The following is a 23,383-nucleotide window of genomic DNA, read 5'->3' on the forward strand; positions in this document are numbered from 1 at the left end:
TGTCCAGGCACTCCCTAGCGGTGAGGCCTCCCATGTGGGCGAAGGTCCCCTTGTCGCCCCTTCGCATTGCCTCCCTGGTACCTCATTCCAGATAGTCGAAATGTGTGTGGACATGGAGGGGGCTGAGGATAGAGTACTCAGGCTTAAGGGCCGTCACTAGAGGGGGCGACCTGGCTGCGGTTCCACTGTTTCCAGGAGAGGGCCGTAGGTTATCCGGGGAAGCCAGATCCGGGTGACCCATTCCGCAGGCTATCCCCCTCCCTGTGAAGGGCCGATGGGGCTGCTGTGTCATCTCGCACCCAGGGCCTGCCAGGGGAGTCTGCCCTCAGCCCTTGTGGGCCTAGGGCTATCCTGGGAAGCCAGGTCTGCGATCCCATCTTCCCAGCCCCCATGGAAGCTGAGATAGGACCATCATGGCATCTCACTCACATCCAGGGCCGGCCAGGAGGTGTTGGGTCGGCTTTCCATCCTTCACCCAACACCGTGGGGATGCCATTGTGCGAACAGCACCACCCAGGAGACAAGGGGCCACGTGCCAGGAGGCTCGAAGTGACACATGTTTGTTGGAGCATCATGTCATGGAGGATAGAGACGGAGGTGCACCACAAAAGGCATGGGGATACTGGGGATGCAGAGCCATCTACCCTGCAAGATTGAAATCCCTAGGTGCAGGGCAAAGGGGAGAACTGGCATCACGGAAGTCTGAATTAGAGAATGTCTGAGGCCTAATGGCCGATCAGAGTTTCATGAGGCTGGGAAGGATCAGAGGGAAGTTCCCCTGAGAGGCTCCGAGGGCATACATGATCCAGCACGATTTGGCAGCCTTCAGAAGACATCTAAGCTGGGGAAAGAGCTCTCTCTCTCGGCTGGGTGGAAGTGAAAGCCGGGAGGGGGGTCTATCCTGATGGAAGTCCGGAAGGGGGGGGGCGGAAAGTGGGCGGTCTGGGAGAGCTAACGCTTGGGTGCGAGGGTCCAGATCATGCCCCTCCTCTGAGACAGAAGTCCAGAAGGGGGAGAGAGACTGCAAGTAGCCAGAACTGGTGAGCTCTTGCCTGGGTGAGGGTGTTAGACAGAGCCCCACATGGCAGAAGTCCATAAGGGAGCACCAGGCGGATGGTGGCGGGGCCTGGAGAGTGAGCTCATGCTTGGGTGAAGACATCCAACCTCACCCAATACACAATGGCGTTCCTGAAAAATCGCAAAGTCCCCAGAGGTGCTCTGGATCGGAAAGCAGGGGGACACAGAAGACCTCTTGAGAACGGATCTGCCCCTCAGCGGCCAAAGGGTCTTACAGAGAGAAGCACCCTGAGAGGCCCCAGTAAGATTAAGCAGCCTGCAGGAGACCTGCAGGAGATGGGGACAGTGAAGACTCGGAAGTCCTCATGAGAGTGAATCTGCCCCTGGTAGGCCAAACGGAATTCCATGAGGCTAGTCGCACCCTGCGTGTTTGCTCCTCAGTAGGGCCAGAATACACACACGATCTGGCACAGTTTAGCAGACTTCAGGAGTTAAGGGAAGATGGAGCAGTGTGGCTTGTCCTGTCAAGTGCTAGTCCGCATCTGGGTCCCATCCCCGGGGGATGTCCTCTCAGGTGGCTGGGCAGGGTCAAGGCACCTTCTCGGGCCTGTTCCACCCAAGTGGACGTCCTTATAAGAGCGGATCTGCCCCTCGGCGGCCTATGGGTTTGCTGCCCAGAAGGGCCAGAGGGCTCATGCGATCCAGCATGATTTGGCAGCCTTCAGGAGTTAATGGAAGATGAGACAGCTCTGAGTGTCCTATTAGAGTGCGTGTTCTGTCCCAGCCACAAGGGACATCCTGCCAGGTGTCTGCGTGGGGTTGAGGCACCTTCTCGGGCCTTATCATTTTCACGTGCCCTCTTGGCGGCGACTTGACATTCGAATGTCTGCTCTTTCAACTTTCGATGGTGTTTTCTGTAACTACCATGGTGACTATGGGTAGTGGGGAATCAAGGTTCGATTCCAGAGAGGGAGCCTGAGAAATGGCTACCACTTTAGAGGAAGGCAGCAGATGCGCAAATTACCCACTCTGAACTCGGGGATGTGGTGATGGAAACTGTGCAGGACTCTTTTGAGGCCCTGTAATTGGAATGAGTACATTTTAAATCGTTTAACGAGACTGTATTGGAGGGCAAGTCTGGTGCTGTAATTCCAGCTCCAATAGCATATATTAAAGTTGCTGCAGTTAAAAATGTCTTAGTTGGATCTTGGGATCGGTCTACCACGAGGTGAGCCTGCCTATCCCATCCCCTGCCTCTTGGCACTCCCTCAATGCTCCTGAGTGTCTCACGGTTCCGAAGCGTTCACTTTGAAAAAAATTAGTATGTTCAAAGCAGGCCGGTCTCCTGAATACTTCAGCTAGGAATAATGGAATAGGACTCTGTTTCTGTTTTGTTGGTTTTTGGAACTGGAGCCAGGACTAAGAGGGATAGCCGGGGGCATTTGTATTGTGCTGCTAGAAGTGAAGTTCTTGGACTGACGCAAGACGAATGAAAGTGAAAGCATTTGTCAAGAATTGTTTCATTAATCAAGAATGAAAGTCAGAGGTTCAAAAAGGATCAGATACCATCGTACTTCCGACCATAAACCATGCCGACTCCTGATCCGGCTGCGTTATTCCCATGAGCCCCTGGGAATCTTATGTGAAACTGAAGTCTTCGGGTATGGTGCTCCAGGGGGAGTATGGTTGCAAAAATGAAACTTAAAGAATTGATGGAAGGGCACCAGCAGGAGTGGAGCTTGCAGCTTAATTTGACTCAACATGGGAAACCTCACATAGCCCAGACACGGACAGGATTGAATGCTCTTTCTCGATTCTGTGGGTGGTGGTGCATGGCCGTTCTTAGTTGGTGGAGCGATTTCCCAAAACGAAGGTGACTCTGCCATGCTAGTTTATCCAGCCAGTATACCAAAACCTTTAGGTGGTTGTTGATATGCAGTACGTCACACAGATGCTTCCTGTGCAAGGATTAGGGCGTAAAGGTGACATCCGGACATATCCTCAAAACTCCTTTGCCACCAGTCCAGATGCCGTTTTTGATCATCTGTCTTATTGCCTGAATTGTTGCTGGTTACCTAGCCATTCAAACAAGTGCCTCATTGGGGTGTTTTGACTTTTCTTTTTTTGCTTTAAATGGGATTGTTCCCAAGTTTCTCAAGTGCAGAGGAGATATTATGAGCTCCTTCATATGGAATCTCCTAGACCCTCTGCTGTTCCTCCTGTTTTGGTTGCTTTATTGGGTGCTCTTTCTTCTGCATCTCAGGCCCCAGATTCTCAGCCCACTGCTCCTAAAAAAACTGATAGGTTTTATAAAGTGCCTCATGGCTGCAAATTCCTTTATAAGTGTTCATCTCCTGACCCTTCAGTGGTTTTTGTGACATCCAACAAGCCTTCTAAATTACTGCCTTCTGCCTGACTTCTTCCTTCTGATAAAGGCAGCAGGACTGTGGTAAGGCTGAGTAAAAAAGTTTATACTTCAGCCACCCTAGTCTTTCGGGCTATTAATTATGAAATTCATATGACCAGATATGTTTTGGCTGTCCTTTCTCAGGCTTGCCAGGTTATTTCTGACCTTCCTGATTCTGAGGGAGACTTCTGCCTTGTCTCTGTTAGGGGCTTCATCCCAGGTAGCCCACCATTACATCAAATGTAGTTATGATGTAGCAGGTGCTGCTTCTGGCTTTGTGTTGAGATATTCCTAGGTACAGCTTCAGCCTCTGCATGATGATATTAAGGCTAAATTGATGGATGCTCTTGTGAGCAATAGAGGTTTGTTTGGTGCTGCTGCAGCTGATTTGTTCAAGTCCCTGCAGGAGAGAGAGGCAAGGAGTTACAGGACCTGAAAAATATTTTTGTTTCCCCTGTGCCAAAATTCCAGAGAAACTATCCTGATATACCAGCCTTTGTTAGAAAGCAGTCTTGTCTTCCTCCTAAAGGCAAGAAGGGTGGTAGGAGGGTTCCCTCAGCTAAGTCTACATAGACCCGTCCTGGTCCGATGTCTTCCTTTCCTGATAAACCAGGTGCAGTCTAACTACCCGATTCTTCCGTGCCACATTCCTCTCTCACATCATCTTTTTCTGTCTCTTCCTGTCTGGTTAACCATAACTCAGGATTCCTGAGTCCTTTCCATCATTTGCCAGGGCTATTTCATGGTTTGGAAATCCCCCCCCCCCCTTCATACTGGGCATTCCTCAGCCATCTCAAGACCAGTTGAGCTCTTTTCCAGAGGTACTTCAGGGTCTTCTGATTCAGGGAACTCTTCAAGAGGTTCCAGCTGCTCAAAGGGAAAGGGGGTTTATTCCAGAATGTTTTTGGTCCCTAGAAAAGAGGGCACTTGGAGACCCATTCTGGATCTTTCTTGCCTAAATACTTTTCTGAAGGTTGCTTCCTTTCGAAAGTTATCCCTTCAGACTTTGTTCCCTCTTCTGCATCCTCAGGTGTTTATGGTTTGTCTGGATCTCAAGGATGCTTGCCTCCATATCCCTATTCATCCCCTTTTCAGGAACCTTTTGTTTCTCTGTTATTTCCTGGCATTTTCAATTCTCTGCTTTGCCCTTTGGCCTCTCTACTGCCCCCAAGAGTATTCAGCAAACCTCTAGCTCCTGTTATTGCTTTTAGCAGGCTCAGAGGCATTCAGGTCTTTCCTTATCTAGACAACCTGCTTATTCAGGCCTCCTCTCCAGACATTCTTTTACAGCACCTTCAGTGGGTCATCGCTGTGTTGCAAAGCCTGGGGTTCACTGTAAATTTTCAAAAGTCCTACTGTCCCAGTCATGGGATCATGTTTTTCTGTGATGCAGGACCAGAGTGTTGTTATGCTGCCATCCCTGCCTCTTCCAAGGCTTTGACTCTGATTTTCCTTTTTTAGTCCCTTCTTCCTGTGACCTTGATTTCAGCCAAAGAATTTCTAAGGACACTGGGATTCACAACATTCACCATTCACCTTTGCTTCCCTTCACCAGATTGCAAATGAGGAAGCCTCAGTGGCTACTACAGTCAGTTTGGCTTCAGCATGCTCATCCTTTAGTTTCCAATCCCTCTTCTTCCTTATCTCAAGTTGGAATTTCAGTGGTGGAATCACCAACTGACTTTGGATCCAGGCCTTCTTTTTCAACCCCCGTTTCCCTCTCAGGAGCTGTTAACAGACACCTGAGAATGGGGGTTGGGGAGCTTCCTTCAGAAACCTAAAGGTGCAATGCCTTTGGTCTCTTCAGCAGCAGAAGGAGCACATCAATATTTAGGGGATGAGAGCTCTTCTGTTGTCACTTATCCCTGTTTTCTTCAGCGCTGTAAAGATCTTTACAGACAACACCACAATGATGTGGTATGTCAGCAAACAAGGGGGGACGCAGTCCTGTCTGCTTTATGGATTGGCACTCCAGGTTTGGGAGTTAGCGATTCAGTACCAAGTCACACTAAAGGCAGTGTACATTCCTTCAAGTCAGAATCCCTGAGCAGGTCCAGAACAAAATGTCATGGGTTACTGGTTCACAGAGATGTGTTTCTGGACATTATCCACCAGTGTAGGTATTCCTCAAGTAGATCTCTTTGCCTCCCCTCTGAACAGGCAGCTTCCTCAATTTTGTGACAGGACTTCATGTCTTGTCACCTGCAAGGCAGGCGGACACCCTATCTTTTCATGGAAGGGGATGTTTCTTTATGCCTTCCCCTCCCCTTCCTCTCATTCCAAAAGTCCTGTGCAAGATAAAATAAGATGCTTCCAAAGTCTTGCTGGTAAATCCCTTTTGGCCCAGACAGCATTGGTTCCCTCTTTTTCTGCACTTAGCCAAGGGCATTCTTTACAAGTTACCTCACAGGGTGGATCTTCTTACACAAGACAAGAGATCTCTCGTCCATCCCCACCTGTCCACTGTTCAGCTTAGACTGTGGGTGACAGGATTTGGATTCCCTGTAGGCACCTTTTTTTTCTGAGGACGTGCTTTGGGTTCAGCTGGAGGCCAGGAAACCCACTACTAGGAAATCTTACTTGTCGAAATGGAAGAGGTTTTCTGTTTGGTGTCTTTCTTGTAACCTCGGCCCACTTACTGCGGATGTTCCTTTGGTTTGTTCTTATTTGTGTGAATTGCTCGATGCTGGGTTGGCATATTCTTCTATTAAAGCCCACCTGTCGCTTTCATGTTAGGACATGAATAAAATCTTCGTGGGTTCTGTTCAAATAGCTTTATTGTATGCAAACATGTTACTATTGTTGACTATAATGACTATGATCATGCATGCTCACTCCCATGCTGCTCTTTCAAAATGGCATTAAGGTTATGCACATGTGCGTGTTATATACGTGCACATACATCCTCGTATGCTTCTTATAAAGATACAAGTACACACACTTTGCACTCTGAGCTACAATCCTCCCTCTTTGAGAAATAGACCATACAATTGTTGAGACTGTTTGACATGCAGAAATCACAGTTAATCTATAGGCATGCATTATACAATGTTCAACGTCCACGTTGCTGCATATTTCACACTTGGTTTAGACATTCGTCCATATCGTGTGACATAAAACTGGGAATTAGATTTAACAACTGGGACAGTTTCTGCAAAATGATTGACCTGTTGAATGTTCAAATCACTTTCTGGAATAGAATCAGACTTTTGAACGCATTCTGGTCTGGAAAAACAGTGTCTGACTCATTCTTAGATTTAGAGTTTGAATCACAGATACAATGTTGTGATTGCATTGATGATGATGGTTCTTGTACATGAAGATGATGATTGCGATTCTCCTATACTCACCTCCTTCGGAATTTGCCAAGTAAGATCTCAGCTCTGTACAGTTGCCCATAATCTGTCCTATTCGATCAAAACCTTTCATTGTCTGGATCCATACTCTCTCTCCTTCCCTCAACAGACGGAGTAATCTGCTCCATCTGTCATAACTAGATTTCTGGTTATTACATTTCTTAAATAGTTGAGTCTTGATGGTTTTACTGTTTTTAGATTTAGGCTGCAACAATCTTGATGAAATAGGTCGTGTAGTTCTGGTTTGCCTGGAAAGTAGTCTTTGAGCAGATAAGCCAAGAATATCATCATGGGGTATGTTTCTGAGATTAAGTAAATTCAAGAATACATCAGTATTGTCGCGCTTTGACCTTCCAGTTAACTGCTTTGCACTCTGTACTTTGTGCATATCACTAGTAGTGCTGAATATCCTCAGTCCAATGGTCTAGATGAACGAGCAGTACAGAGTGCAAACCAGTACAGTATTGTCACACTTTGACCTTTCAAGTAACTGCTTTGCACTCTACTTCTCGTTCATTTAGACCATTGGACTGAGGATATTCAGGACTACTAGTGATATGCACAAAGTCTCATTCTTTTGCAAATTTCTGAAACAACTGGCTATTGAATTGAGTACCATTGTTGGAGAAAAGTTTGTGTGGACTACCATGAACTGAGAAATGACGTTCCAGCTAGGTAAGAACAGTAGTTGAGAGTTTGGTAGTAGATCAATCTCAAACCAGTTTGCATAAGAGTCCACCAAAAGTAAGTAGTGTTTATTGTTCCACTCAAAGCTATCAGTTGCGACAGTAGATCAAGATAGTTCAGGAATTGAATGTAGCTGAAGCGGTTCTCTTGACAAATGCGGTCTAGTACTGTTGCATACTGAACAAGACGAAAGAACTCTATCAGTCTCTTTTGATAATGTAGGCCAGAATAGCAATTCTGTGGCCCTTCTCTTAGTGGATGTGGATCCTGTGTCACCACAATGCAAATTTTGAATATATTCTTGTAAGGAAGCAGGAACAACAATTTTAGGACCTTTGAAAATAATGCCATCTTCCATCAACAATTCGTCTTTGTAAGGAAAATATGCTTGCACCTCAGGTGATACACTAGATTGCCTTGATGGCCATCCAACATTAATATAATGATTGAGCTTCTGTGAAATTGTCTGTGTGATCTCTTAACTCATCAAGTCTAGTGGTGGAAAAATTACACACTGACATCACGTCAAAGTCAAAAGTCTCAGCATCAAGCTGTTCTGTAGTATTTCTAGGAGATCTGGATAAAGTATCAGCCAGATAAAGCAAATTGCCTTTAGTGTAGACCAATTTGAAATGGTACTTTTCAATTTGAGCATCATTCTATGTAATCTCGCTGGAGCAGAATGCATAGGCTTCTTTAGAATAGTGACTAGAGGTTGATGATTAGTTTCAGTCTGAATAGCTGGTTCATAAATGTAATAATGAAACTTTGAGCATGCAAATACTATGGCCAAAAGCTCTTTCTCAATTTGAGCATATTACATCTCAGTTTGGGTTAGTGTTCTAGTTGCATAAACTACTGGTCTGCCCTCTTGAAGTATGACTGGGCCTAGGCCAAATTTTGAAGCATCACAGGAAAGAATAACTGGTTTGTTCACATCGTAGTATCTTAACATAGGTGGGGTGGTAATTTTCTGCTTAAGGTCTTCAAATGCCTTCTGATGATCCAGCCAGCCATGACCATGCAACATTTTTGCATGTTGGCTCTCTTATAGATGCTGTTAACTCACTGAAGTCTGGTATAAATTTGCCTAAATAGTTGACCATGCCCAGAAAATGCTGTAAAATTTGTACATTGTCTGCCGCTGACATCTCTAGAATAGCTGCTTGCTTGGTCGGGTCTCAAGCATGTACTTGTAAACAAATCTCCTACGTATGCAACTTCTGGAAGTCTGAATTTGCACTTCAGTGGATTGAGCTTTAAGTTTACTTCACATGCTCTGTCAAGTACTTTCTTGAGGTTTCTGTCATGCTCAGCTTCACCATTGCCTCCAACCAACAGATCGTCTACTGTTGTGGGACAAGGATAACCAAAAAAAATTTGATTCATAGATTAGTACTAGGCTAATGACCCTTGTGGGCCATTTTCAGCCTAGCCAATTACCCCATGTGAGAATCAAACCCTGTACCTTATGTTTGTAAAGTAAACACCTTAACCATTATGCCAACCTCCCATGTTGAAAAACTTCACTTGCAGAATTTATTTCAGATGGCATCCTTAGGAATCTAAATCTGACAAACAGAGTACCAAAAGTAGTTAGAAGTGATGATTTGCAATCGGGCATCAGTTGCCAAAATGAACTCTCTGCATCCAAAACAGAAAATACAGTGGCATTCGGTATTAACTGTGCGCATTGGATGATAGAGTCTTTAATGCTTTGCTCAAATCTCTTGGAGCAGTGTTTGAGCCTTTCTTGTGAGGGGCTACCATGGACAATATCCATTCATTTGGTTCTATGACTGGACAAATCACACCTTGCTACACCATTTTATCCAACTGAGCTTTTACTTTATCTTGCATAGCTATTGGAACTCTGCTTGCTGGTCTGACTACTAGAGTGATTTCTGGGTCTAACTTCATGAAATATACAACTAGAACCTTGCCCAGTTTGTCATCGAAAACATCAGCATACTCTGAGAAAATGGCTTCGGAGAAATTGGGACTCGGAACTGCACTTACATGATGAACTTTTTTAGCAAAAGAAAGCAGATTCATTTTTAAGCTATATTTGAGACCCAGTAAAGATTGCACTGGCCTTCAGACTACGTAGAATAATAAGTTGCAACAATTCTCGGCCAAATAACATGAAAGTATCACTGAACTTTCATTCTGAATTTCTTCCCCTCCATAAGCAAGAAGTCTTGCACTACTTGTTACATTGAGTTGTTCGTTAGTTCTCACTTTTGCAAATGTGTCTGTTGACATAACATTACACTTTGACCCAGTGTCTTCTTTGAGCTCTGTGGATTTTCCATTAATCCGGACTGTACAAAACACTTCACTTCTTGTTAATAAGTTTACTGCATCAACTATTTCACCATACACTGATGCACCATCTACATAGAAAGCTGACTGTTTTGGCTCTACTTGATCAACTTGCTTTTTTGTGCGACCTTTCTGTACAACTATGTGAGGCTTACTTGATTTACAAAACTTTTGGAGATGGTTCCATTTATTACACTTGTAACATTGCTGACCAAATGCTAAGCACTTTTCACTTTTAGACTCCTGATTCGCACCACAATTGCAACAGTTAACAATAAAGCTAGACTTGGGTTTTGCTGATTCACGTGTGTGTGACACTGAGCTAGTGTTGGAGTTTGCACTTTTCCGGGAACTTTCTAGAAAACCTTGTGACTTCTTTGGAAATCTTGTAGCTGCCATGTGCTTAGGCCTACTCTTGTTTGTCACGTGTTGCATACTGTCTACATGTGCTCTGGAGCCCACTGAACCCATGCTTTTGTCACTCACAAGCATACTTGTATGTTTTTCTGTCACCTCATGGATTTGACAAATTTCTATGACTTTGCTCAACGTTAAGTCACTGTCAAGAAGTAAAATCTTTCTTACAACAGCACTATTAATACCACATATAAGCCTGTCCTTTATCAGCTCATCTTTTAGATCACCAAACCAACACGTCTTAGCTCTGTTTCTCAAGTCAGTTATATAAGCTGCAAATGTTTCCCCTGGTTTCTGATCTGTTGTGTAAAACAAATGCCTCTCTAACATAACATTCATCTGGAGGTTGCACATTTCTCTAAACTTGCGCTATAAACACTCGAGGTCTTCCCTTGATTCAGCTTGTACAGCAATATAGCACTCTGCACCTTCTCTTTCATACACTGCTGGTGCATACACAAACGAATGCTGTCTTTCAAGCTGCTTGTATGAAAATATCGTACTCTTGCCCAAATATTCTCCAGTACTCTGCAATATTCTGATTAAACACAAGTGGTAGGGGGTTTCAAAATCCGTCTGCCATATTAACACATACCAGCAAATGGGTTTTTTTGCAAATAAGCATGAATATACACACAAACATGCAGAAGTTTCTGGCATAAACAGAAATTGTCCAGTGCATTTGTGCTCTGAACTTATATTCTCGTTGGACTTTTCGGAATTATGCGAATGAACGAACTTGTACTTCCGAATAACTGGACTTTGCAAAATAAACTTCTCTGGCTTTTCGATGCTTTCAAAATATTATCGGTAAAGGCAGAAATGCTAAAGTCATTCACCATCACTTGTTAAAGTCGTCACTCTAAGAAACATTCGATAACTATAATGCAACTGAATAACTCACGAGCACTGTGATATTCTTGTAATGTCGTCTTTTGCAAGAAGACACCTCTTAGTGTAAGAAACATGTCAAGCAACTGCACAATGCGAATTAATCGAACATCTGTTACCCAAAACTCAATAACTTTCAAAGTAACTGCATACAGCACACTGAAATGTCCCCAAAACGGCGGTACCTTTTTAGGCAACTCTTTACAGTACAAGAAGCACTCTGTAATGGTGGCACTTTGTGAATAGACATACCCAGCACAAGAACTTTTCGAAATAGCTGCACTTTGACTGGATTGCTTGAAATAGTTGCACTTTGCACACAATGAACTCTTTGAGGTACATGCACAGTAATAAGCACACACTGTAAGCCGTTTTACACACTCTGAGATACCTCGAATAACTTTAGATCTGAAGTAGGAACTTCATTTGTCAGCAACCTTTGGGATACGGATCCGATCCGGCAACTTCTATCACAGCATAGATCCGAGCTCCTAGCTCCTCCCTTTACCCATAATCCCCTACCAACCCTGACTGACCTCAGATCTAGTTTGCCGCTCTTCAAGCAACAGCTAGATTCCAGAGCTCTTGGTCAAATTTTGTGAGAAAAGAAAGTTTTCAATTTTTTCTTGTACTCTTTTTGAGCGAGTGTTTGTGTGTGTGTTTAGGTGTCCCTTAGCCCTAATTTCACTCTTTTTAGCTTGAATTAGCTTAATTTTGTATCTTTTATTTCTCCTCCCTGCCCTCGCTGGTCGCAGTGTGTGTGTGTGTGTGTGTGTGTGTGTGTGTGTGTGTGTGTGTGTGTGTGTGTGTGTGTGTGTGTGTGTGTGTGTGTGTGTGTGTGTGTGTGTGTGTGTGTGTAGGGGCCTAGCGGGTGTGTTTTCTTTTAGTGATGTTGGAGGCCCCTAAAGCCATTTTTTCGAAATGCACCGAGTGTGGTCACAAGTTTTCACCAGCTGATGGCCACACTCTGTGCGTTAGGTGCCTTGGGGTTGAACACCTCTCCTCGGGTTGCTTGCGCTGCGTTCAACCCCAGGGCACTTAAGGATTGGAGGTCGAAGCTGGGTCTGGCGGGCCTTTTTCCCCCAGACCCTGCTCCGGCCTCCGGTACTTCTGTGACCGCTACCCAGTCCTCGGTAGCGGCCATTCCTGCCCCCCTCCCTCCGACCAGGACTCAACCTCCCACTATGGCTTCAGAGGTGAGGGAGACCAGAAAAGAGAAGCGGAGGGAGAAGCACCTTAAGCGGCGGGCCAAAGATTCCTCCTCGGCCCCGCCTGCCAAACTGCTTCTCCCTCCAAGGTTTCTGGTTCGCCTCCTCCTCTGATCTGATCCCCTTGCTTCTCACCGGGACCCGAGGATGAGGTGACCCAGTCCCCGTCAAGGTCATCGAGGCGGCACTCCAGGCCTGCCTCGGTGGCCTCCTCGAGGTCCACCTTCAGTATGTCAGATGCGGACATGGACCGGATGATGAGGTTCATCCAGGCCCAGATGCAGATGGGAGTGCTCTTGCCTCCCCCCTCCCCCCCTCCAGGGGGGAGCTCGACCCCCTTTTTTGCTCCTATCGCTCCTTCTCCGACCTGCCTTCCGGGTTCGGAGCTGTCGGAGCCGAGCCGCGTTGGATCCGGGGGTGGGTCAGAGCCGACCGTGCTAGGCACTTCGGCTCCGACGATTCCCTCGAGTTTGTCGGATCCGACCTCTCGGAGCCTTGGGCCGAGCTTTAGATCCGAGGGACTCGGTGTGCTTTCGGTCCCGTCCCGGTCGGAGGGCGCGGGTCCTTCGGATCCGATAGTCTCGGCTCCGGGTCAGATCCCCGCCTCGGATCCGAGTGGGAGTCGGATCTCGGATCCGTCAGAGAGCAGCACCCCCTCAGCTTTCGCGGTGGTGGAGAGGGTACTATTGAGTGCATCCAGGCCTCCGGTCCTGGCTTCGGCTCCCCCCTGCACTCCCTCTCAGCTGGTCCTGGCTCCCCTCACCCGTCCTTTGGGGCAGCCTGCTTCAGCGCCTCTAGGTGTTCCATTGGAACAGGATATTGCTGGTGAGGACTCCTCGGACAGCCCCCCCCCCCCCCCCGAGGAGGTTCCTTGCAAGTCGAAGTGCAATGAGTCCCTCACAGAAGATATGGACTGGGATGAAGGGGAAGGCCCCCCAAGGTCACCCCCGAGGATGTCTCCTTTGGAGACATCATGGAAATGCTCTGAATCGGGGGGGGGTGGTCTGCCCCCAAGGCTTTCTCCGACGAGTCCGTATTCCTAGAGGCATTCGAGGCAGGGCCATCTACCTCTTGGGTGTCCCCTCCCCCCGACCCCTTGGTGGATCTTATAGCCACTAGAGCTTGGAGGGAGCCGGACACCGTAGAGCCTGTTCCCAAGCACCCGGACAAAATCTTGAGCCCCCCGTCAGAGAGAACCCATTGGAGCAGAGGTCCCCCTGTGGATGCCATGTTGGTGGCGGCAGCCACCAAGAGAGAGTTGGTTCAGGAGAGCCCCACGGTGCATCTGCTGAGCAAGGAGTCTCGCGCGATGGACCACCTTGGGAAGCAGGCCTTCAGTTCAGCGACCTTCTCCATGAGGGCCCTGAACTATATGGCACACGTCATTCGGATGCAGTGGGATCTAATCAAAGAATATGCTGCTTGCTGCCCAGGGTCCATGGAAGGGGACAAGCAACTGTACTCCTCGTGAATGTCCACCCTACGTTCTATTTCCAACACATCTATGCGGCTTTTGTCTCACGCCTCTGAGGGAGCTGCTAGAGCAGGCGGAGTCGGGCTGGTCATGAGGAGGCAAGCCTGGCTCCGACATTGTGACTTCTCAGAACCCTTTAAGGCATCATTTGCGAATGCCCCTTTTGATGGTTCTGCATTGTTTGGCAAAACCGTTCGCGACACCCTTGTCCAGAACGAGAAAGACGGGAAGACGTCTGCCGTCAGAGTCCGCTTCTCTGCTCCCCAGAGGTCCTTTGCCAAGAACCAAAAGGGTCAGAAGAAGATGTGGTTCCGGAAATCGCATCAGTCCTCTCGTGGCAGAGGAGGACAGGGAGGACGCCGCCCTAGAGGCAGAGGGGGTCCCAGGAATTTTGGGTCCAGAGAACCCTTCTCTGAGAGGCCCACGCAGAACCCCTGAGGGGGTTACCCGGCTGCTCCACTCTGGAGGCAGTCGGGGGACATTTTTCGAGGCACCTAGCAATGTGGGAGTCAATAACAACTGATCGCTGGGTGCCTCGTGTTATATCCAGAGGCTACCAAATTCCCTTTCTTGTAACCCCCAGAATCAGAAGCCTTCCCGATGTACCACCCAATCAGAGTGAGGTGGCTGCTGCAGAAATTCAGCAGCTCTTACAAAAAAGAGCCATCCAGCCCGTCCCCCCAGATCAGCTCGGATCAGGGTTTTACTCCAGGTTCTTTCTGGTGCCAAAAAAGACGGGGGACGCAAGGCCCATCCTGGACCTCTCTCTGTCTTGAACCTGGCAGTACCAAAAGTAAAGTTCCGGATGGTCACACTGCAATCTATTCTCCCACTACTGCGGGAGAACGACTGGATGTGCTCAATAGACCTCAAGGATGCGTACTATCATATTCTCGTAGACAGACGCTCCAGGAGGTTTCTCCACTTCCGGCTGGGAGCCAGCCATTTCCAGTTCAGGGCCCTTCCCTTTGGTCTCACCTCAGCCCCCAGGGTGTTCACCAAGGTCTTGGCAGCGATAGCGGCCCACCTGAGACTCCAGGGAATTCAGGTCTTTCCGTACCTGGACGACTGGCTCCTTACCGCCCCAACAAGGCATCTTCTTTGCTCATGCAGGGATTATTTCCTCAATCTGGCTCCACTCTTAGGGTTGACCATCAACATGGCCAAATCTTCCCTGGCTCCTACACAAGTATTGGATTTCATAGGGGCGAGGTTGGACTTCAGACTGATGCTTGCTTTCTTGACTCCAGATCAGCTTAAGAACCTGAGGTTGCACATGCAGGCCATCCTTCAACTTCAAGCTCCTTCGGCGGAATTGGTCCTGAGGGCTCTAGGGTCCATGGCGGCAGCAATTCCGCTGCTGCCATTGGCCCGGCTGAATATGAGGGTCATACAATGGACCCTCCAGATACAATGGTCCCTATCTCGCAATCCCCTGTCTCATCCCATTCCCCAAAGCAGGGTTTGCAAAAGGTCGCTCGTGTGGTGGCTCCAGTCCTCCGATCTTCACACGGGACGCCCCTTCTCGCTGCCTCTGCCAGTCACCACAGTGACCACGGACGCTTCTCGCTTGGGGTGGGGGGGCACTATTTGGGCAGAACAGTCCAAGGCACGTGGAACGACATAGAGACCTCATTGCATATCAACGTCCTGGAGATGAGGGCGGTGCTTTTGATGTTGGAAGCACTTCACAACCCTCTTCCGGTGGGGACGATTGCGGTACAGACGGACAACATGTCAGTTGTCTGGTACATCAACAAACAGGGGGGAACCAGGCCTTACCCTCTCTGCCGCGAGGTCATGAGAGTGTGGGAATGGGCGATATCCACCAACCGCTTTCTCATCGCAACGCACATTCCGGGACGGTCCAACATTTTAGCGGACAGGCTCAGTCGTACTATCCTGACTCCTTACGAGTGGTCTCTCAATCCTCTAGTGGCAGAGCAAGTATTTGCCCGATGGGGGCGACCTTGTTGCGATCTTTTTGCCTCTCCCGCAAATACCAAATGCAACGATTACTTCGCTCTGATCCCCCCTCCGGGGGAGTCCCCGAGAGACACTCTGGTTCATGCTTGGCCTCCCGGTCTGCTTTATGCATACCCGCCTCTGCCCCTGATGTTGAAACTATTGCAGAAAGCCAGTCAGTTGGAGAGCAAGATGATCCTCATTGCCCGATTCTGGCCTCGTCAGACATGGTTCCCTTACCTATGGTCTCACCTGATTCATCCGCCCTGGATTCTGGATCCCCTCCCGGATCTCATTTCACACCCCCTGGGTCTCCCTACTCCGAACCTGGCCAACCTAAAGCTGACGGCTTGGTTGCTCCAGTTCCACTCCTGATAAGGACTCCCAGAATCTCATCACCAGTCAAAGCCATTCTAGTAGCAGCTCACAAGCCTTCCACCAGGAGGGTCTATCATAGTAAATGGAAACGTTTTTCCATTTGGGCAGAGCACTGTCATTTAGATCCCTTTACGGCGCCGGTAGCGTCGGTTCTAGATTTTCTAACTTCTTTTTTTTCACCAGGGGGCTAGTTCTTCCACGGTCAAGTTGCAACTTGCAGCAATTTCACACTATCATGTAGGGCAGGAGTCAGGCCCGCTTATTACTTCCAAACTGTGTAAGACCTTCCTCAGGCCCCCGGTCAAAGAGGTGGTACCTCCATGGGATTTATCCCTAGTTTTACAGGCCTTGACTAGCCCCCCTTTCGAGCCGGCGGCCACTGTTGATCTTAAATACCTCTCTTGGAAAACGGCCTTTTTGGTGGCCATAACTTCAGCCAAGAGGGTCTCAGAACTCCAGGCTCTCTGTGTCAAACCACCGTATTTGGTCTTCCACCCAGACAGAGTTCACCTCAGGATCAATCCGTCTTTTCTACCTAAGGTATCTTCGGAAGCTAACATTAATCAATCTATTAATCTTGCAGTATTCTTCCCCAACTATCAAAACAAAGGAGAGTATAAGCTGCACTCTTTAGACGTGCACAGACAACTACGTTTTTATATTCACCAAACTACTGGTCATAGGCAATCTGATCAGTTGTTTGTCTCCTTTGCCAAAAAACAACTTTGGCAAGTCGGTTTCTAAAGTTACCCTCTCCCGATGGATGTCTAGTTGTATTCTCTTAGCATATCAGAGCTCGGGAAGGCCTGCACCCCAGGGAGTCCGTGCTCATTCTACTAGGGCCGTTGCTACATCGGCTGCTTTCAAGGCTAGGGTTTCTTTGAATGACATTTGTTTCGCAGCCACTTGGGCTTCATCTCATACCTTTATCAGCCACTACAAGGTACATATTGTCTCCCGAGGTAGGGCGTCTTTTGGCTCTGCAGTGCTCCGGAATATTCTTCCATGAAGGCCACCCAAGATTTAGGTAGCTGGGGACTCTGTCCCAAAGGTTGCTGATAAATGAAGTTCCTACTTCAGATTAAGAAGTTATGTACTCACCATAACGTTCCATCTGAGTAGGTATCTTCATTTGTCTGCAACCATCCCCCCTCCTTCCCCCTGACCAAAATGATCCTACTTGGGGTTCTTTAGATTAGTTCACTCTGGGACACAGTATTAGCTGTGCAATGGGGCAAACTTGATCTGAGGTCAGTCAGGGTTGGTAGGGGATTATGGGTAAAGGGAGGAGCTAGGAGCTCAGATCTATGCTGTGATAGAAGTTGCCGGCTCAGATCCGAGATCGGATCTGTATCCCAAAGGTTGCAGACAAATGAAGATACCTACTCAGATGGAACGTTATGGTGAGTACATAACTTCTTATTACGCCCTTGATACAATACAAAATCGTAGTTATGCCCAAACACAGCACTTTGCCCAAACACATGCAGCCACCTTGCTTTATTTTGGTTAATGTGCCCTTTTCTTTCTTATTATAATCGTTTTGCTCGTTTAAGCCCTTTGCTTTAAACATACTCATTTTCTGCTTTAAACATACTTGTTTTGTGTTACAGTTAATCGTTTCATCGAATACTTTTATCTTAAACATTTTTTTTAATTAACAAACTTTTCGTACTTTCCGCTTGCCTGATAATGTGGTTTGTGCCCATGAAATGCCCCTTTATTGTCTTTCGCTTCGAGTAAATAATTTGTTTTATTTCTCATTGCATTTGATTTTTTCTGGGTATGTTTGTGCTCTTTTTTTCTTGGTTTTACCCTTGCTGTCATGTTTACATTTCATGGCTTGGAATATTCTTCTCCCTTCCATCCCGGTTGTGACATCATGTTGCTTTTGTGTTAGGGCACGAATAAACAAATGTTCGTGGGTTCTGTTCAGGCAGCTATATTATATACAAATACATTACTATTGTTGACTTTAAACTGTAACTTAAGTAACTTATATAAAATTAATGACTATGATCATGCATGCTCACTCCGTAGCTGCTTTTTCAAAGTGGTACTAATGTTGTGCACGTGTGCTGGTTGTATACGTGCACATACAGCCTCACATGTTTCTTAAAGATACAAGCACACATACTTTACACTCTGATATACACCACCCCTTAGCTATTTCTGCTTGTCTGCCTTTAGCTCCTCCTTTGGCTTCTAGGTTAGAGGCCAAACAAGTTTTTTAAAGGCATCCTTCATATTAGACCTCCCAGGAAGCCTGTTCCTGCTTCCTGGGATCTTAATTTTGTTTTGGAGAAATTGACTTGGGTTCCTTTTGATCCTGCAACTTCAGCTTTCTTACAGCATTGATCTTGGAAGACTGTTCTTTTGTTAGCCCTTACTTCTGCCAGATGAGTGTCTGAGCTTCAAGCCCTTATGGTTGTTCCTCTTTTTTTGGTTTTTCATAAGTGTCTCTCTGTGCCAATTCTTCTTTTATACCTAAGGTAGTGAATGAGTTGTCTCTTAATCAGTCTATTAATTTGGCCACTTTTTTTCCCTTCTCCACAGTCAGCTAGTGAGAAGGTGTTGCACACTTTGGATGGGCATAGAGAAGTCAGATTTTATTTGGACAAAACTAGAGTTTAGAAAATCTGATCAGCTTTTTGTTTCCATCCTAGATCCTTAGGTTTGGCAGTTTCCAAGCAGACTGTTTTTTCTTGGATTTCTAATGCCATTTCTTTTTGTTGTTCTTATGTTAAGACCCTTCCTTCAGTGGTTAAAGCTCACTCTACTAGGGTTATGTCTTCTTCTGGTGCTTTTTTTCAAGGGTTTGGATACTAATTCTATCCATGAGGCAGCTACCTGGTCTTCGGTGCATACCTTTACCAAGCATTACAAGTTGGATGTCATATCCAGGACTAGAGCTGGTTTTACTAAGGCCATTCTTCGTGGGATCCTAGAAGGCTGTGTTGGCCCTTCTCCCTGTGCTTTCGCACATTCCCTCATGTTAAGAATACTACAATAGTAAAATGGAAGGACATAGTACAGTGGTGTAAAATCTTACCATAAAACTCTTTACTTTTGCAGTATTTGCTCCCTCTCTCCTCCCCCTGCTTTTTTGCACTTCTGGATGTGTATGTTACCCTCTGGTATCCGAGGGCTGCATTCCTCCTGGGGCCCTCACTTCTGAAGATGCTACATATGGATGTCACTTCTATGCCCTATGCCTTGCTCAGGGAGCATACATGTGACATACGGCATAGCAGTAACAACCTAAAGGCTTTCATATAGTGGCCAGATATCAGGCTACCCTTGGCAGGGGATCCCTCATGTTAAGAATGCTGCAACAGTGAAGAGAAAGATATCTACTGTTATGCTAAGATTTTACACAACTGTACTTTCTGCCTGTTGGTTTCTGTCTTTCTTTAAGATAATTGCAGCTTCTCTGTCAGTTGTTTTCCTCCTTGGGGGCTTGGGATCAAACTTGGATACAACTCCTATGTGACTAGGGAGGAGAAGGGAGAGCACTCCTTTCTTTATGGCTGTACTTTTTCCAGCTTTGGTAATTTATAGATGCTAGCCATCTCAATTCAACTTGGTGTCAAGCAGAGTTTATTAATCATATTTTGAGGGACCATTCTGTAGTGAATTGATAACTGGGTGCTTCCGTAGTTGTCTCTTAGTAGTTAGTTCACTTTTTTCTTAAGTTCCAATGATGAAAGCATGTACCCCTAGTCCCGTACATAGCCATGGTGATCCTAAACCATGTTTAAGGTAAACACCCAGTTTCAGAATCCCCAGAGCTTGCTGTAGACTCTCACAGTTCAGCTGCAGTGTTAATTTGCATTGCTGGAATGTTCCCAGGTTTATTCCCAGGCGGGTCCTGTACATGCATCAAAACAACCAATATGTTTCATGGTTGTAGGAGAGAGAATTTCTCAGGTGAGGCAAAAACCCTATGGCCCATTTCTTCCTGTCATGGAATTTCACGAGTTTGTCTACTTGTGATGAGAGTCAGGTGGTTGTGGAGTTTCCAGCTTGCTGGTCCTATGAGGTGGCCTACACACACGCTGTCTCATAGAGCACCTCCTTCCCTGCAGCAGCTCTTTGAGTTGTGATATACTGCCCTTTGAGAAAGCATACCTCCACAAGCTGAAATTTCTTTGCTTCACTGTGCAACTTGCACATGCTAGCTTTGTTTAATAGATTCATGCTCCATAGAGTAGACACCTATTGCTCCTGCTAGGTGTCACCCATGTGAACTGCAGCTGCCTCTTTTCCCAGGTATGTGCAAATTTGGCAGCTGCTCTTCACTCCCTTCCTCTCCTGCCACCAGCTACATGGACTGATCTGCTGTTCAAACTCACATCACGTGCAGCATAATTGGGACTTTATCCCTTTATGCCACTGGGATGGCCTAAACTGCTGCATCAGCCATGTTACAGTATTTTCAGTTGATATAAGTGTCTTCATTTTACCCAAGCCATTAAGATGCTTCCAGGAGAGACTTCAAGACTGCCTCACTGCATGCATTCTTGCTGTGATGGAGGATGCTCACTGAAGGGACCAGCCAGAGCATCACGCATGCAAGGCAAAACCTAGAGGCAAGTAATATATAGTACAATGCCAGGCCAAGATTAATGTCTGCATCCTTTCCTACATTTGCCATAGCTGTAGTGGTTTTCAAACCCTTATGCCTGGTGACCTTTGCTGATGGGTTGGTATCCTGTGGTGACCATGAGCAGAAATGCACTTTGTGGCACTTCATCCTGGTAGTAAGTCATGGTGTTGGACATGGGCTCTCAAGTCCCAGAACACATTCTGAGATCAAACTTAAGCTAATGGGGATTTCACTTCCTTCACCTCTTCCTGAACTGAAGGTAGCTTACCAGAAAAGGTGGAGTAGGCCTTCTCTGCCATCTTTGTGCTTGGTAGGCAGATGCCTACATTTTTCAGTTTATATTTTAGCAAAGTCATTTATTTTTCATTACATATTATGAAATGGATGAACAGTTTTGAGAGCCCACCATATAATTAGTGTAGTCTTGATGCTTTTGCCATGTGGAGTGACACCTTTCCTAGGTTTGCTTTACCTTTAGAACATTAGTTCTGGTTCCTGCTGCTGAGCTGCAAGTGTAGAGCTGTCACCACTTATTTTTCTACTTGTGAGGGAAGAACACAGATGGACATTTAGGAATTATTCAGAAATAGCTAATAGAGATATTCTTCCGCCTTCCCTTCATATGGTTTTGTTCATCTGCAGTCTGTTGATAAGTGAGTGAGTTGAAAGCAAAAAAGTGGTCCTTTAGCTTTTAATCAGCAAATGCATTTTCTTTGGAACGGGGACAAGATGTTCATCGTGTTATACTGCTGCAGTCATTACACTTGGGTTATCCTGCCATCAGGCGGTCCCGCAGTCGGCCAGAGTTCCAAAGTCTTGGTCCGTCATCGGTTGCTGTCGCTTATTCCCTGACGTCAGTGCACCAGGGTGGTATATAAGATGCATCCGACGCCATTTTCTTCAGTCTTTCTTGCCACGTGGTGCCCGAAGCAAAAGCAGTTCAAAGTGCCAGTCGGCCGACTCCTGAGATTTTCGAAGTCGAATTTCAGATCCGAAGTCTTCAATAAAGCTAAGTACCCCGTTGGGGAAACTTTTTTCTTGCCTCAGACCGATGTCAGAAAAAGTTAATAATTGTATTTCTTGTGGGAATTAAATACCTCATAAGGACTTTCACTCTTACTGTATTCCATGCCTAGGCCCTGATCACGACGTCACTAGTTGGCGGTTTTGTGCTAGATTTAACAAACGCACTATAAAACGACATTTTGATTTTGCTTTGCACTACTTTGGCCAAAGGTTCAGTTATACTATGCCGTCGGATCAACCGACCGCAATTCTGAAAAAGCACAAGACAAGGATAAAGACAGGCATCCGGGGTCCAAAACCAATGACGAAGCCTCTTCTAGGTCAGTCACCGGTTCACCGGTTCTCAGTGAGGCGCTTTCGCAGCCCCTGACACCCACTAACTCAGAGCCACAGGCCACCTCCGACTCCCACGTGGAGACAACTAGGCCTCTGGAAACTCAAGGTATTGGGCCTACGGAATCTAATCCCTCAGATGGGTCTGTCAGAGATTCTAGAGCATTGGATAGATGGGGAAGAAAGTTTAAACTTCTGCAACTTTAGCAGTAAGGGCTTTAAATTGCCAGTTTCACATGCTTAAGTACCAACAATATTTAATGGCACAGTTAAAACAGAAAATGCTTGCAAGCTCAGAAGCTCCTGACTATAAGGAAATGCAGGATTTATTGCATGGAGTTGAACAGGTGGGAAAACATACTTTGCAATGTGGTTTTGATTCTTTAGAGGCCTCTTGTAGAGCCGCAGTTACAGGTTCTGTGATTCGAAGACATGCTTGGTTAAAAGAACAGAGTTTACGTGATCATGTTAAGGCAAAATTATTAGATGCTCCTTTACAGCATGATACCTTGTTTGGTGTTAAGGCAGAAGAGGTGTTAAAGAAAATGGAGGATAAAGCTAAATCTATGCAAACAGTCAAAGATTTCATACAGGTACAGCCACCTCGATTTAGCAGAAATTGGCCTACAAAGAATTGGTCCTGTCCAGTGTCAGACAGGCCACAGCGAGGCAGATACAGACGCCCAAGAGGCAGATCTCAACCCCAAGGCTCTAACCGACAATGACAGTGGGGTACCTCAACCCCAAAAGGAGGTGAGGACAAGTCTCAACCTTACAGGAAACAGTCCCAATGACTTCCCCCTTCGTACGCCAAGCACTTCCCTTTTGGCAGCCCCCTTAGGGGGAAAACTACCACTTTTTTCTTAAAATTGGCAAACAATCACCCAAGACAAATGGGTTCCGAATATTGTGTCTCAAGGTTACAGGTTCCACTTTCACACTTTTTTTTCCAAGGCTAAAAGGAATGCCAAACCTGCCACAAAATCAATGGGCAGAGGCTCAAAAACAAATTTCAGCCCTCATGGACATGAGAGCTATTCAAAAAGTACCACAGCAGGAACAAGGACAAGGATTTTCCTCAAGACTCTTCCTGGTCCCCAGAAAGGACAAAGCCTGGAGACCCATACTAGACCTTTCAACTCTAAATGCTTACCTGGATGTTCCGAAATTCAAAATGTTGACTCTACAGCAGCTTCTTCCCATGCTGGGCAAGAAGGCTTGTTACTCTGACCTTCAGGAGGCATACCTGCATGTCCCTATCAGACAAAATTGCAGAAGATACCTCAGATT

At 46.5% G+C, this 23,383-nt stretch overlaps 1 protein-coding gene across 5 annotated transcripts in view; it reads left to right on the top strand.

Annotated features, from left to right (window-relative positions):
• ZNF280D (zinc finger protein 280D) overlaps positions 1 to 23,383 on the top strand; it is a 3,097,091-nt gene that overhangs the window by 2,958,655 nt on the left and 115,053 nt on the right. The window lies entirely within an intron of this gene.

Source organism: Protopterus annectens, chromosome 7.part1, assembly GCF_019279795.1.
Source record: "Protopterus annectens isolate FY-2018-M chromosome 7.part1, PAN1.0, whole genome shotgun sequence".
Taxonomy (NCBI): Eukaryota; Metazoa; Chordata; order Ceratodontiformes; family Protopteridae; genus Protopterus; species Protopterus annectens.